Source organism: Saccostrea cucullata, unplaced genomic scaffold (genome assembly GCF_032062105.1).
Source record: "Saccostrea cucullata isolate Sc308-1 unplaced genomic scaffold, CSIRO_AGI_Scuc_v1 ctg2739, whole genome shotgun sequence".
In the NCBI taxonomy this organism is placed as follows: domain Eukaryota; kingdom Metazoa; phylum Mollusca; class Bivalvia; order Ostreida; family Ostreidae; genus Saccostrea; species Saccostrea cuccullata.
The window spans coordinates 44,403-61,786 of record NW_026934932.1 but is presented as its reverse complement, the minus strand read 5'-3'; the positions used below and the strand labels follow the sequence as shown (position 1 = coordinate 61,786).

Sequence of the window (17,384 nt, the reverse complement as noted above, 5' to 3'; positions counted from 1 at the left end):
TAATTCCAGTAATAACAAACATAAAGCATTTTATTGTTTAAATAATCTCCACGCGGAAAAATATCTCCACGCCGCTGCTTTTTTGTCGCTCACTTCAGGTATTATTTCTTGTAGTAAATGCTTACCTTCGCTTTGAGAATGGTACCCAATAATTAATCATGCATTTTACTCTAATTATTGATTCTTTATTTACCTTTCAACGGTCCGAACAGTCCTTCGTGGTTTTTGGAATGTCGATTTAAAAGATTCCCATTTCTACGTCCATAACAACAAACAGTCCTTCTTGAACCGTTGAAAGGTAAATTTACAAATTAAGAATAGGAGGAAAAATATAAGGTTAATTCTCGGATTTCATTTTTAAAGCTGGGGAAAGCCTAAAATATAAGAAATAATACCTCAAGTGAGCGACAAAAAAGCGGCAGCGTTAATCGATTTTTTTTTTACAATCCTTGGATCTGTACATGTAGCTCTCTGCTTTGTCTGTCTGAATTTTCTCAAGCAGAGAGCTACAGTTCTCCAGCTATATTAAGGGGTGTGTTGTTTGAGCCTAAAGGGGACAAAAAGTAACTATAGTATCTGAAAAAATAACAAAATTAATTTTTTTAAGAAAAATATTTGTATGATGAAACGAACTATATCAAAAAACGGCACAAAGATCACGAACGTTGCATACCTTTTTGCATGACCTCTATCAAAATATGGAAGGAAAATCACAAATGTTCCGTACTCTTAGTCAATTGGTAAAGTTTTAGGCTGAGTGGTCTTCAGGGAAAGAAATTAAGCACTGAACAAAGATTTTAAACCTAGAACTTTATTCAAGGTTACTGCACATCCATTGACCATTTGCACTCTGTGAGTGAAGTACGAGCCACATTGGAGCAAGGGTAGAGAAGATATGCTTCGGACAAGGATTTTTCATATAATTCTGTTATGACCTTAACCTTAGAAACATGGTTCAAGGTCACTGCAAACCCTTTACCTAAAGCCACTCTCGTGTTGAAGTATGAGTCAGAGTGGGCCAAGGAGTGAGAAAAGAATTTAAACAGATGAAACACATGGAGATAACGAACAGTATTCAATATCAAAAGTCCATAAAACAATTTAAAAAAAAAACAGGACCAGAGCAAACACGGACCTCAAAACACCAGAGGTGGGATCAGGTGCCATGGAGGAGTGAGCATCCCCTGCTGACCGGTCACACCCGCCGTGTGCTCCTTATCATGATCAGGAAATAACGGAAAAATCCGTCGTCAATTCAGTGTATAATTAATGGACTAACAATTAGTATGAAAAACGTCAGACATCATTAGACTCAATGATAAAATGCATTTGCTGACAAGGTCATTGTATCGACCATAGAACTTACGAAATGATGACTTTTAACGAGACTGCTGATATTGTTTCATCAACTTGTTTGTCAATTATTTACCTCATTTTAGAAATTGTTCATACGTAGAGCATGCTCTTCCGTATCGAACCAACAGAGATATATAAACTCCGTATGCAGGTGATGAAGGTAAGGGAAATGGACGATAGAAAAGTAAAAGTCATCACATTCATGATAGAGCTTGGTTGTTACTATTTTTTACCTTGATCTAGAAACTTGGTTCAAGGTCACTACACATCCATTGACCATTGGCAATCTGTGTGAGGTATGAGACCCACTGGACAAAGGGGGTGAGACCATATACTCTGGACAAGGATTTTTGATATCTGTATGACCTTAACCTTAAACTAGAAACATGGTTCAAGTTCACTGCAAACCCTTTAACCCAAAGACACTCTGAGGGTAAAGTATGAGCCAGATGGTGCCCAAGAAGAGAGAAGATATGCTCCAGACAAGAGATCTTAGACGGACAGACAGACTGATCACTGCAGGGCGGGGCCCTAATAAATTTTATACAAAAGATAAATTGCAAATACATGTACAGTACTTCATCTTTTATTTCATCCATATATAATTTTCTCTTTAGTATAATTATTAAGCATACATTACAATAGAAAAATACTGTATCATAACAAATATGACATTACAAATTCATTTTTAGCATATAATTTAATTTGAACAGTAAACTTTCAATGTTACGTTCCATAATTGTATCATACATCATAACAAATACTAGAACTGTCAAAAATGGACAAATACTAATCAAAGATCAATTCCAAACATTGTTTGTTGGGGTTATAACATCATGTGAAAATACATATCATGTTACATGTAATGCAAGTAATTTTCTTAACCAATACACAGTAGATTTCATTTGAAGGCTTGCACATACTATATACATGAAATAAAAAGTGAGTAAGCTTACATAGCCCATGCTCCCCTGAAACTTGACAATGCGTGACATGGTGCACTTTAAATACACAGTATAATACATTTAAAAAGGGGCATAATTTGCAAAAAAATCATCATATCAAAACTTCTTGCATATAACAACATTCAAAGCTTTCTTTGTAACAAATTAAATTGGGCTGACATTTCTAGATTAATAAGGCCTAATGGAATCAAAATTTCTCGGTAATATACAAATCTACACATTATGTATGAGATACCTACAAAGTTTCAGAAAATTCAGTGCACCAAAAACTTTAACCTTTAAGTTTAGTCCTTAAAATGGTACTTCCTCTTTACAGTTTGTATAGAATTGTGCACAAAGTTCTTTACATCCTTCCACGTTCTCCTGGAAAGTTCTTTTCTCTTTTTTAGGCATTTATCACACTCCAGCTTGCCAGGAACCTTTAGTTTACTTTTTTTTTCTCCGTGTCTGTCCATGGAACTCATTTTGGTTTTGCTTTCAGCGATTTCTCTAAAATAAAATAAACAATGTTGAAATATCATTCAAAAGTTAACTACAATGTGAAATTAATATAATGACTGACATTTGTAGTTCTATTTTTCAGAACAGCTAATAAATGCAATTTTGAAGCCTTTCATACAAGTGGGAAAATAACCTCAAATGTGTTCCATTGTGGCTAGTGGTGTTCCAATCATCGATTATAATGGAAAAATTTTGCTTGCATAATCCAAGTGCTCGATTTTTTTAAAATTCTGATTAATCGGTTTATTAATTTATTTTATAAGCATAAACAATCTTTGAAATTTTCCAGCCACCACATAATAGCATTAACAAAAGTTAACTTGCATTTATACAATAAAAAAGTGAAATTAATATAATGAGAACTGACATTTGTAGTTCATATGATGTTTCAGAACAGCTAATAAATGCAATTTTGAAGCCTATATAACATTACAAGTTTATATGGGATTAAATAACCTCAAATGTGTTCCAATTGTGGCACCTCAACGAATGTTGTCTTAATGAAAAAGCGCAATTTACACACAATTAACCAACAAAAAATGTACATTCCAAAAATGAAAATCAATTTTGATCGATTTTGATATAAAAAATTTAAAGAAAAATCAGTAGATTGCTTGCATAATCCAAGTGCTAAAAGCCTTAAAGTTTTTTGGTAATATTGCTTTATTTTTATATAAATTCATTCTGATTTAATCGGTTTATTAATTTATTTTAAATAAGCATAATTTTCACTCATCCACAAAATGGTTCAATCTTTAGCCAAATTTTCCATGCAAGATTGGTCATTACACAATAAATGAAACCTGCCATTAACTATTTAGTTCGAAGCAAGCCCGGCAGTATAAGGTAACCTTAGGTGTATCAGCATTTGGTCAACATAGGGCATAGTTACGGAAATTGCATTTATACCAGGATAAAAAAAGCAAGCATTTTGTATCATCCATGCAAGTTTGGTATGGGCATACTCTGGGTTTACCTGTTCACTCAAAATGAAAATGGAGAACCAGTATCTGATGTACCATGCAAGTTTGGTCCATATACTAGAAAGTAGTCATTTAACCTGTTCACTCAACCGGTAGATTCAGTGTTTTAATCCATCCTTAGATGTATCATCCATGCAAGTTTGTCACCACAATACTTAGGAACTTTAACCTGTTCACTCAAATGGAAAATGTAGGTCAAGGAAACAAGCCTGGTTGTATCCAAGACACCACAAGTTTGAACCACAAGGACACCATATATAACATTAATTACTCTAAATATGGTTTATATGCACTTGTAAATTACAAAAAAAAGTTTATTAAGGGCAATTAAGCCGTGAATTGTCTTAAAAAGGTAGCACTACTCAGCCAATTAATTAATAAGATAAAAAACTAAAAAATCTAAATTGAAATCACTTATTTCAGAAAAATTATGCAGGTATAGTTCAGAGTGAGATGTATAAAATGTTTATGTATTATTCAACTACACTGTGTATTTCAATACACAAATCAAAAGTCAATACCCATTACCAAAGAAAAAACCCCTGTACCACTAGGATAAGCCAGGGTACCTACAGAATATCAGAATGAGAATGACATTTCATTCAACTTTTAAAAATTCTAAACATAGTTTAAATGCATTTGTTAGTTACAGTTGATAACTATTTATTAGCTCACCTGTGCCAAAGACTCCAGTAAACTTTTCAGATCACATATTAAGGCCACATATTTTTGATTTCTTGGTTTATGGATTTTTTTTTATCCAAACTTGGGGGCGGTTGGGAGAAATAATAAAAATAAAATTAAATGAAGCTTTTGTGAGTTCATGAAAGAAATGCAAGTCAGAGTCATGTAAGAGTATGTGCGTTATATTTTTTAGGCATAAAGTTTTGTTAGTTAAATCACCATACATCATGATACATACAGGTGCCCTGATACATACTGCTTTTAGGATGATTTACTGTTGAATTAGGCAATAAATAGATTATGAACAATGTACATGTAGTTAAGAAATGCACATAAACTATCTTTGTTTATTAACAACGAACTGGATGTCATTGAGGTTTCAGATTTATTGGGATACTTAAGGGTATTATTTGGATACCTAGGGTTTCCTTTGGGGTTCTTGTTATCGTTTTGTTTGTGTATTAAAATATGCAATGAACAGTTGCAATGTTACAGTTACAAAAGTATATAAACCATTTTTAGATTTATAAAGGTCAAATTGTGTGTCATTCGAGTAATTTGGAATACTTTTTAGGGTACATTTCAGGCCAAATGATTTGGATGTCCTTGTGGTAACATTAGTCATTCTTTGGTTAAATGTGCTGGCCTGGTATCATTTTGTTTTGTGTATTGCACAATATGCAATAATCAGTTACTATATATGTCATTTATAAATGCAAGTATAAACCATATATATTTACATGTAAATTTATTAAAGTTAAATAAGAAGTCATTGAGATTTTCTAGAGTACCGTAGGGTATTCTTTTGGTACATGTACCTTTAAAGCCTAGTTTATTTTATGTAGGTAGGTTTTATTGGTTCTGTGTATTGAAATAGTTGCAGGATTATTTTTTTACACCATATAATATTATCAAATTTCCACCCTAAAAAATATACACACATAATTGACATGATTGAACTTAATTGTATACTAAGTATATACTACTAGTACTTTTAAAATTTTTAACTTGGATACTGCTCTGTTCAATTCAATTAAGATGATTAAAGCTTTAATTTGCCCCTCAAAACATTTTTTGTAATTTACAAGAGCAAATAAACCATATTTAGAGTAATTAATGTTATATATGGTGTCCTTGTGGTGTCTTTGTGGTTCCTTGGGGTTTCTTGTGGTTCCTTGGGGTTAAAAGATGTACCCATCATTTATCCATTCCTACCTTTACTTGTTTTAAAATGATAAGACTTTTTAAATAACCAATTATAATTGATAATTAGTTAGTTACAGCAACCCAATCATCGATTATGAAATTCTTACTGATTCCCATCACTAATTATAATTCATTTCTGAATGTTAATGCCTTATACAGACAAATATGGTGATTACATTAGGCCAAGATAAATAGTGTGTTTTCTATTCCAGCTGAGAAAAATAGGGTAGGTAGGTTGGGACAACATTTTATTTCATTTAAACATTTTATTGGCAAGCATGCTGCCATTTCCCCCCTGGAAAGTCCTATATTAAGGGGTTGGTCTGTGAACCAGAAACACACAATTTATTTATCTAGGCCTAAACAGCCCCTAGCCTTATTGTGTGGATTGAAAATTACCTGCTCTTTGTTGAATTGGACAAACAACACTTTCATCTGGGCTATCTTCATGATCAAAGCTATCAACAAGACTCTCATCATCATCCTCCATTCTCAAATCTTTACTTTCTGAATCCACATCTTCATCCTCTTCAACAACTTTATATAAAAAAGTCAAATTTATACATAATAAATCATTTTGAAAGAGCACAATTGATTTTATCATAACCAACAGACACAAACTAACAGAAACTGGACCAACAAGAGGCCCAGGGGCCACATGGCTCACAAAAGCAACTAAGCTAAGTAAAAGCAAAAATTAGTTGAGCATTGAAAAGTTTAAATATAAAAGTGGGGGAGGGGGGTTATTTGAAGAAACTTAATTCTATACATTGGCCAGATAAATTTATCTATAGATTCTCATCCCTGCCCGCCCCTCTTAAAGTGTCCCGCCCTAGTGTTTTTTATTTTGATTTTTGGCTGTTAAAAGTATTTTCATGTATTTTTATTCAGCAAGAACTTGGGTCAAAGTTTAAGAGTTATCTCCAGTCTGTATTAAAAGTCGTGTGCCTCTACTTATAGCAAAAGAGCCATGTGAAGAATGGAGAAAATCGGCGAGAAAAGCAGCATTAATATGTAAGATCAAAAGCCTGAAAGGCTTCAATGGTGTTGAACAAGAAAAACAATTTTTAAAGATCTGCTGATAGGTCATGCGAGTGTCTCCGGTAACATAATAATAAAATTAAACAATAGTCTTGACACAAATACAGTATAAGGTCTTATGTCCTGGTCCGGATGAGGCAGGGTTTGAATTGACCAAACATTACCAGAAATGTTCATGCTCAATATCATGCTTAATCTAATTTCTTTTCAGTCAATCGAGGACCTATAAAGGCTTTCATAAATTATTCTAATTAATTGCTATTGTCAGAGCATTGTTCTGTTGTATAGTGATTGCATCTAAACTACAACCATGACTCTACTGTTACAAGTACGATCAACTTACGATAGGGCGCAGTAAACAAACGGAGGAAATGGATAAGTATACAGTAATGCTGGCATTACTAGTCAATATCATCGGTTGTTCGGATAAAATTGGATTGAAGATAGTAAATGTAAAGCTAAGATTAAGAAAGTCAATCTTTATGATCTTGTTGTATGAAATTCGTGTTTATTTTGTTATTATTTTACCGTCTTTAAGATTGTTTGTTTACAGTAATCTATCCCAAAATGTGATTCGACATGTCATTCAACGCACCCTCTCTGTAGAAATTCATCCGCAACAACCATAACATCTTTCTTGCGTAAAAATTAAACATAATATCGTTGTTTTCTAGTAGAATTAATTGGAGATACAATTGATTAAAGAATCTGGCTGGATTAGGCGAGTCCTATGCCTACGCAAGGGCAGGTAAAATATTGATTAAAAAATTCTTGCAAATTCAACTTTTTGTTAAAGGAGTATTCCACTTAAGTATAGTAGCGTGGTCCCTATTTACACCCTTGGTTTACTGGGTATATAGTAGCAATGGGTATTTTGTTTGATTTCATTGTGTATAACAAAGTATTTCTAATAAAATCATAATGATTTCAAAATGAATTATTAAAGATATCAAAAAGTACAAGCCGATTTTTAACACCATTCGCGCTAAAACATGCCGGAACTTTTCCCCTCCATCAGACTAAGGTTTTTTTGTTACATGTTAATGGGCGGAGACATTTAGATTAGATACTATAAAAAGAATATCCGTGATCTATAATATTCCTTTCAAAGACGAATTATATGTTCAAGATTCACAATCAACAACAAATTTAATTTTCTATTCACAAAACTCTAGCAATGTGCATGAACCACTGTAACAATTAAGATCAACCAAACAAGTCCAAATGCTGACCGATACAGGATCTGAGTACATTTCAACAGAGTGCTTGCTAGCACGTTTACTGAGGGCATTTACCTGTAACGACACGATTCCACGTGGCTTGTTGTGATTCGAAACAGGTCATATAGAGGTTAATTGCATGTAAATGAAGACAGCGACGAAGTTCAAAATCACAATACTTTTAATTAGAAAACATAGAGCACACAGTTGTTCAACAAAGATATTTTTACTCAACCTTTAAAAATATAATATACACAATATATATCAAACTCGACTCTGAACAAATCTGTGCTCGGTGTTTTGAACGGCCTTCGTAATGTCTATAGCAGGATTCTCTTGTTTTATTTAGATTTCGGGAAATTGGGGGTACAATTTGAAGCAAACACAACCAGCCACAGAGTTTGCTGACTTCTTTTAAACGTTGCTTATAATTGTTTACACGGCTGACTATCAATACCCATCATCGAGTCTACTAGTTTATAAATTAGTAATCTAACAAACAAAACAATGTATTCTACATATATGAAAATAACGTCCTAAAGGTTTCGTTTTTCATGTTGAACTTTTTTTGAGTATCTGTTTTTAATTTATTTTCAATACATAAAACATACAAAAATCATTGCTTCTTGGAAAATTGTCCATTTTACTTTCATTATTCTCGGAACTGATCTAACTTTGATGACATATCATGTAAGCAGGCCTAACATATTCGGATTGCATCGTAATGGGCTCATATATAATTATTTAAATCTGTAAACTCAAGTATATCTTCGAAATTAACGTCAATAACACGGTAAAGCGTTGAAACTAGTCACTTTATTCAGTTATTGGTTGTTTTAGAGAATAGCACCTATACATCAATTGTCTCTAATGACATCATGAAAAAGAGCGATAACTCTATCGCCCATGTCTATAACATGTATAAATAACGATATTTGAACAGGTATTTTGCGTCTATATCTGGATTTTTTTAAAAAGAAAAACAACCATACACTTTCATTTAATGCTTTTAATGAATTATAAACATTATTTAATATATAAGATCTATTTTTACCGTACTTGACCTTTAAGTATTTTACCCTGAAAATCTTGAATCCCCAGATCTCTCTTTTTTCAGTCTTATTGAGTCCCAAATAACGAGGTTTAACTGTATATTCCTTTGCAATCAAAGAAAATTTGACTTGTTATATAACTAAAACATAATAAAAACATTAAAATTGTAAAAATAAAATAAAATAAAATCATATCATGAATGAGTCGCAAGGCCAAGCTTAAAAATTCTTTGTTTGCAGTTGCTGACCTATAATTTTTAGACTGGGTAGGTTATAAGGAGGCATTCTTTTTTTTTTTTTTTTTTTTTTGAAAAAAATTCAGATTTTTGTTAGATAACAAATGTTAGAACTTTTCCATGTTTTATTAAGGCCTAAGAAACATGAGTAAGCTCCATTATTGTTATAAACCACTGATTGATAAGAACAAAAGTCAATGATTGAAAATGAAACAGCTTCAATATTCTGAAAAATTGAAGAAAAAAAAATAAAATTACAAAATAGCTAAAAAAAAGTTTGGGTCAGGTGCTTTTTCAGTGTTTTTTTTTTTTTTATTTTATTTTAAGCCTAATTGCATATATTGACTAATTGTGGGCTACTACAAGTACTGTGTTGAATGTAAAAGGCAACTTGAATTGTCCCTTGGAAATTTATTTTCAATTCTTTTTTGAGATTTATGGAAGAAATATATAAAATGTAGGGATGTCAACGAATATTCGAGTACTCGACTATCGTTCGATCATACCGACTATCGACTAAAATTTCTTTAGTCGGTTATTCGTTAAAAATTTGTTTAATCATGTTCATGAAAGTAATTTTGAATTTAAGGCAATAAACTTATATTTGCCCATTTCATTTATTTACAGATCAATATTTTCATATGTAAAATTAAGGGTATAGTTTAACTGTTCAAAGGAAATTATTTGTAGGTCGATGTATGTTCGGCAAACATGTCAATTTAGGAAGAATTATATTAATTACTGGTAAACAGCTATTACAAAATCGTAAACACATGTAAATCGGGGTCAGTTTATATGAGAGTAATTCAACCGTGTTTTCTTTTTCTGATATTAATTTCATACAATCATTGATTGTTTGCTCAAAATTTCATAATTTAAATTTATCCCAAGCTCTCGCTCTTTCTTTGTCTTTATAAGAGACCCTCTTTAATTGTTTACATGTCAAAGATCATTGACGGACACGTAATAATTGGCTTCGATTATGGGGTACTTGTACTACCGTTATGTAAAGAAAGGACAAATACGGGCGTTTGATATCCTGCATTTAGATAAAACAGGCAGCTAATACAGATGTATATGAAATTAAATGCATTGGATACATATTGATGTACAGTTACTTTTTATTACACTAAGTACATGTTTACAATTCAAAAATTTGTTGTACTAGTATAATTGTGATAGCGTAGGTTAAATATTGTAAACTAGTCTAAAAAAGACAAACAGTGAAACTGATACGAAAAAATAATTAAATTAAACGAATATTCGACTATCGTTCGACTAAAGCATCCGACTATTCGACTAAACTGTCCGAGTAAAATTGACATTTTTATTAAAATGATGTATAATCTTTCATTTCTATGCTCACATTAACAAAATTTGCTTTATGAAGGCTTATATATCAACTTATAATACATCAGCTTAAACCATTGTTCCAAGAGACATACATGAAGTTGCTATCATGTCGATAAAGCATCGAGTTTTTTTCTCACGTGATATACATAGTTTTAGACAGCATTAAAAAGTGCGCTATTATTATTTAACCCCTATATATTATCGAAAAGTTTTTAATGTACATGCAAACATCAAAGCATTTGCACATTATTCGAACTTTCGAAGCAACTATTAATGATATTATAAATAATAAAACAACTCCAATATTAAATGTGAGCATGGAGCAATGTCTTGGGCATGTAATCTTTCAAGTTTGGACTTAAAAAATGACAAAGAAGCTCTACGGTTTTCCAGTGACAAAGTGAATATTATGCAGAAACCAACGAAAACCACGTGTCTCCATTGAATCGTAAATACATAGGACTGAAACGATACAGCGTTTTTTTTTCCTTATAAACTGGTACCGATAAACGGCACCGTTCCCAATGCCAAAAAACGTTCATTTTTCCCTATTCTGTGGCTAAATATTCCCAATTCAACTGTGAAGCAAAAGATTACGACGACATCGTATTTCTTGTTAAATGAAACATTGTACAAGTTGACTAATTGTTTCACTTCCGCTTAAATTGAAAGTAGAGAAAGTTGTTATTTGGCGGGAGCAGTGGGTTAGACAGCGTAGTGTCATACATTTTGACAAATTGAAAGCATGACAATGTGAAAACAAGGGACGTTGATATAAAAAATAATAAGTACTTGTTGTTTATTCTTTAAAACAAGCAGTAATATGTAATTAAGTTGGAATAAACACAAAATACGTTGCATTTGCATGAAGAAGAGAAAATTCTCCCTTGTTTTTCTTCGATGTTATTTTTCCCAATTGAACCGATACCGGACCCTTTCCAAATGGGTGGAAAAAAATCGCTGCGATATGCCCCCTCCATGATACGATACGTATTGCAATACTTGTGTCACAATTCAATTTTTTTCAATACGATACAATTTAAGAAAGAAACTATTTATAAGAAAACATATTCAGATTTCAAAAAAGTAAAAGGTGGTGATACAATAGAGAGAAATACTACCAGGGGTATGTAATATAATGTTCAAGTACTAGCCCATGGGCTAGTGGCAGCATTACAGTTACTAGCCCCAAGTAAGAAGTTACTAGCCCAAATATAGGGACAAAAATTAGAATAAAACTATAATGTTGAAAAAAATTAATTGTAGAAAAAGTCAGCATTCTAAGGTCATTCTTTTTTCATAATAAAGTTTAATTCTCATCATTAAAATTAAATCTTATAAAGTTGATGATAATGAAAAAAAATAAAAATGAATTTAAAAAAAATATCTGATGATCTTTCCTTTTCTTATCATTTGCACTAGCTAATTTAGAATGAAATTAAATTCCTTTTGTTTTCATATTAAATTATTAGATACACTAGAAATGTATTTTTTGTGAATCACAAAGCACTCTTTGAGTTGTTTGGGTGATTGTAAATAATTCAATGAGATATATGCCTTTATTTACAATAAACGGAGGAATGGAAGAAATTCGGATTACAAAAAAATGATCGTTTTTGGAAGTAAACAAGTCAAATATTACTGCAAAATGGAGAAAATTATTGAGATTTATTGACAGTAGGAGCATGTTACCTGGAAAATATTCACTGGTTGGGATTTTGATAGCAAAAAAAGGGAAAATACCGGTTGTGCTTTTCATGTATTACATGCAAAGTTATCATTTTTAATAGCCTGAATTTACAAATTTGTTAATTGCACATCTGTAACTACTTGTGGTTCTGTTGATTAAGAGCACTTTATTCGTATCATTAATAGTAGTGACAGCCTGCTCTGAAACTTTACCATCCCATTTTTCTCCCTTGTGTGTGTCAAACTATTAAAATAAGGTCGAACCCGACCTACTTCAAAGAGTTAACCAAACCCGATTATAAAAAACGTATCGAACTGAAAATCGAGATGGTGAATCGAACATTGAACCGAGCAATTATATCGAACAATATCTATATTTCGGTGAATCGTTTCAGCCTTATAAACACGTAGAAGAGTGTCATGCTTTTGGACTCATTAATTTGATTGGTGAACGGGTGTGACGAAGATATTGTCACGTGTCGATAGTTGCCTTCTATATAAGGTAGTAAGTGGTCTCAACCTGATAAAGCTATGTAGGTAATCTGGTAAATAAAAGATTAATCGATTGTACTAGACCTGAAAAGTCCGGTGTTAGTGCAGTGAGCGTTGTGAAGCGATGCTCGTCACTGCGAGCTCTAATGACAAGGCCTGGGTGAAGAGAAAATCCGGAATACTGCACATTCATTTCATAGAATTTTTTCCGCAGTATTTGGACATCACCTCGACAAAAAAAGCTTATTAAAGCAACGTTCTCACAAGAGTAAGAGCAAAAGTTAAGCGAATTATAAACTTGCATGATTGAATGACATTGTTGCAGAAAAATAATCAATAAAATGGTTCTTCATTAAACTCAGCCCTGTTCAGGCTTCAGTTTGGTAAGCAACATGTATATGACTTTATATGACCTCAGAGTCTGAGACGCACCGAATGTCACATGCGGTTTGACAAGCCCAATCTAAATGAAAACTGGATAAGTATCTGTGCTCGCCCTAACAGTTGCACCGTCAACATATTAGAATATCCTAAATGAAATATAGAGATAACAAACTGGAAGAGAATCCAATCCTGTTATGTTTATATACATAATATTAAAATATTGCTTAAATTAAGCTGATGATGCAGTCATTATGACATATTCAATTTGTCCCTTAAACATCCTTAATTATTGTATAATTAAAACCAGAGTTTTGTCAGACCCACAGAATGAAGTTAAATGTCATTTTCAAAATTCTCAAAGTCATCAATACAGGGTTTGAAATTTTAAACATATACTGTAATACAAGCACAATTAAAACAATAAACAAGCTTCATATATCAATACTACTTACTAGCTAGCTTTCCCCTAAACAGGGAATCCAGTCCGAGAATGTCTACCATGCAACACCGTTGTAAATAATGCAAACCATGTCCTAAATTGAAAATTGTACAGACTATGAAGTCCATTAACTCATGATCAAGTGTCATAGTTATAATCCTTTTCAAAATACTGTATACAGTGGTATTTTCACACCGTGTTATTTTCGCTCTTCTGAACTTGTTGACAATTTTGCCCCATTTTTAATTCGCCCAAGAGCCATAGTTCTGTATAAGAAATTTTGAGGTGTAATTTAAATTTGCCCTTTTGAATTTGAATTTTAAATTCACCCAATCAAGGAGAGGGCGAAAGAGGCAGAAATAAAAAGGGGGCGAAAATTTCCTTGTATACAGTAGGCACTGCCACCACCAAGCTAGATCTGTCTTCACGCCTTTCTCAGTCAACTGGTTCTCTTTTCTCAAGACCAAATTATAAATTTGAGAGAAGGCTAATTTAAGCTACATACGGCAAAAGACATTTAATTAAAAAGTTAGAGTATAATAGGCTTTTGACGTGTCTGTTCAGAAATTGTCAGCATAAATTTATGACAATATGAAAAATTCATCATATCCCAATCAGATCTAATATTTCATTAGCAAATTAGTAGATGGAATGTAAGATAATTTTTTTGTTAATATGTAATGTAATATTGTCCTGGTTTTAGACTTCGCTAATGAAAGGATGACGAAAGCAAGACTAAACATTTTTTTTAATTAGTTGATCAATATTGATACGTTCAGTGATTAGTCGTGAAAAAAAGTATCTGTCATATATGTGCAAGTTTTGAAATGAAATGAAAATGTCTTTTAAAGTTTAAATTGACAAAACTGTAAAAAGACCACGACTTTAGCATTACACTTAAAATAGATTTTTTCCAGTAAAAGCACAGTGGTCCACTGACTGACTTCAGAGAACAGGGGCTTGTCACGAAGAAATTACCTTCTTTTCATAAAGTTACTCCAACTATAAAAATACACCCTGTGTATTTTTATAGTAGGAGTAATTTTATTAAAAGAAAAAATTTTTGTGACAAGCCCCTGTGTTCAGAGTGAAGAATCTAATTAGTGATGCAGTCTTCCTTGGATTAATGTTTTGCATGTTAGTGCACTGGCACCTGAATTTTTATCAGTAAGTCGCTAAATATAAAAAATTCTACCCCCTCTATATATATAAATACAAAAAGTGTCACCGTGTGCAACACCATTTTGACCCCCTCCTTGATACAGGCTTCAATTTAACACATAAATCGGATATGCCAACTGGATTGTGTGTAGCACTGGGTTCAAATATGATATTTCTCACTATACATTTCTTCATAATGTTAAAATCCAACGCATGGATAATGATATCAACTAAAATTAATGCAAACCTTAAATTTCGTTCCAGGGCTCGATCGCCATCAGCTGACGTCACGGAAACTTTAATCTCCATACCAAATGCTCTAATACATAAACTTTTTAATACAATAATTCTAAAATTATTTATTTGACAAACAAAAATCAGAAAAAATAAAATACAGAAAGATTATGTTGTTTTTTAACCCTTGATTTTATTTAACATGTTTTATTTATGTATGTATTAGTCTAAGAACATTTGGTGTGGAGATTAAATAAAAATTCAGGTGCGTGTGGTTAGTGTTACTGATTTAGTGCCATTTACCACCCTGTGACCTGAAAGTACAAGTCCTGTTGAGGGGGGGGGGGGTTGATTAATATTGTTTAACATCCCTCTCGAGAACTTTTCACTCAGGTGGAGAGCTGCAAATTTTGTACTTTACTTGGCACTCGGGGCCATTGAGCAGGGATGCCATGGATCTTTTTCGTGTCAGCACCTACTGCTACACGAGACCTCGGTCTATACGGTCACATACATCCGAAGGACCCGTCTCCACGTCCCACAGTGGGACAGTTTGAATTGTATTTCATGTACTTCTGTTTCTTTTAAATTATTTGTTAACTCTCTCCTTTTCTCAAACACAATTTTTTCCACTAGTGTTCATTAATCAAAATAACGTATTACGTAAATATTATGTGAATACTTACATGCTCATGATGCTGAGCAAAGACCTTTCATGATTTCCGGCATGCCGATGCGCGCGCATTAAAAAAATTCCATTCGGATGCGCGCGCACCCACCCGCGTCGGAAATATGCAGAGTGTGTTATGGCAGAGGGATAAAATTGTGTGACGACGTTACACATATTCACATGTTACTAACCTTCAGAGGACTTTCACCAAACTTCACCACGTGATTTAGTTCGACATTTTCTAACGAAATAGAGAATTTTTTACCGAGGACGTAAAAAAAGTCCTCGGAAGAAATTTACGTCCTCGGAGAAAAGGTGTTTTTTCATACCATAGTCCTCGGAGGATAGGTGAAACACACACACCCTTGTGCAGTCCAGTCCAATACGAAAATTCGTAATATTACAAGTTATCGTAATCTACAACTTATATTACAATTTTTCGTAATGTAATTAAATTACGAATACACGTAATATAGCAGATTGTAAGAGACTATATTACGAGTTTTCGTAATCCAAGACAAATTCAAGTATTGCAAGAAATTGAGTGGTGGGTAGCAAAGTATGACGTCAGTAATATATCAGATTTCACGGCTACTGATAGCACGCGGTCAGTTTGGTCAGTTACGCTTATCAGAAAGCATGGAAATTCAAGAAGAAAGTATCGCCAGCGATGGGTGAGTGGACAATTTCTTTTTGTTATTCTTTTATAGGAATTTTCCCAAGGATAAGACCAATTTTCCAGTAAATTTCAATATTCGCTTAAGCATGTCGCATTGGTCTATATCACCCGAACTCCCTACTTTTCTTCCGAAGTCTACCCTAAAAATCACACCCTTGTCTCATAATTCAACTGTTCGTGCAATTCATATTGAAATACATGCAGAATCCAAATCTGGGTAAGAGTCGTACAAGTTATCGCCCGTGACATCTCGTAGTAAACGTCATACTTTGCTACCCGCCACTCAGTTTCTTGCAATGCTTGAATTTGTCTTGGATTACGAAAACTCGTAATATAGTCTCTTACATCTGCTATATTACGCGTATTCGTAATTTAACTACATTACGAAAAATTGTAATTTAAGTTTTAAATTACGAAAACATGTAATATTATGCTTTCTCGTAATCTTACGTTTTTTCGTAATATTACGAATTTTCGTATTGGACTGGACTGTGTGTGTGTGTGTGTTTTTTTGGTCATCAAATTTAAAAATACCTGAATGAATTTGTCTAAAGAAATTTATCTTTGTTTCTATCTATGGACCTGATAAACTCCATTCCAATTGACTTTATTTTTTGTAGTTTTTAAGACGGGATTTAAGATCTTAGATTTTTTTGTACCTTTTAAAATGAAAATTTCAAATCATGTAAGGATTTTTTCTGTATCAAAATCAACTCAAAAGTTATTCAAACAATATACCTTTTGTTATGGTTTAATTAGAATAAAAATATATAAATGAAAATTAAATGCTTACTTTTTGTACATCGATAAAACATAATCTTAAGATGTACTTCTACGGATAAAACGAAATTATAAATGTAACTGAACACTCGATCAACAGGTTTCAATAAATTTAAAATGTTTCCAAATCTTAAAAATAAAATTCAGAACAAAAAGTATACACTGAAATGTACAGCGCTGTTACATTGCAGAATGTCATAATGACGCAAAATGTAATAAACTGAGATAAAAGTTACATTTTGTATTATTACATATTCTT

The 17,384-nt window shown here is 32.6% G+C and overlaps 1 long non-coding RNA gene across 1 annotated transcript; it reads right to left on the bottom strand.

The window, feature by feature from the left end:
• Window positions 1–2,746: 2,746 nt before the first annotated feature.
• On the bottom strand, window positions 2,747–16,026 carry LOC134241560 (uncharacterized). The gene is made up of 4 exons (XR_009986684.1): window positions 15,683–16,026; window positions 13,615–13,695; window positions 6,095–6,232; window positions 2,747–2,810 (listed from the first exon to the last, which is right to left on the bottom strand). It is a non-coding gene; the product is annotated as an uncharacterized LOC134241560 (long non-coding RNA).
• Between the last annotated feature and the right edge of the window lie 1,358 nt (window positions 16,027–17,384).